Source organism: Ursus maritimus, unplaced genomic scaffold (genome assembly GCF_017311325.1).
Source record: "Ursus maritimus isolate PB19 unplaced genomic scaffold, ASM1731132v1 scaffold_20, whole genome shotgun sequence".
In the NCBI taxonomy this organism is placed as follows: Eukaryota; Metazoa; Chordata; class Mammalia; order Carnivora; family Ursidae; genus Ursus; species Ursus maritimus.
In genome coordinates, this window is record NW_024424453.1 from 27,398,443 (window position 1) to 27,398,739 (window position 297).

Consider the following 297-nt stretch of genomic DNA (forward strand, 5'->3'; position numbering starts at 1 on the left):
ACTGTCCATGACACCCAAATCCTCCGTGCCTCAGAGCACAGGGCTTAACGTGACACAGGGGTATGCGTGTCTAGGGGAGGGATGGTGGGAGGAAGGGGGAGACAATGCACAAATGCATGTGAGAAAGAATATGACTGTCCATGGCCCCAAACTAAGTATAACCGAGTGGTTATTGGCTTCTTATCTACTGCTTGGAATTCTCCCTACCTCTTCCCTCACCATGAACACTGACATTCTGGTTGGACACAGCTGAAAAATCATCATGCCTCGCACTGGGGATGTAGGTTCCCCAGAGCT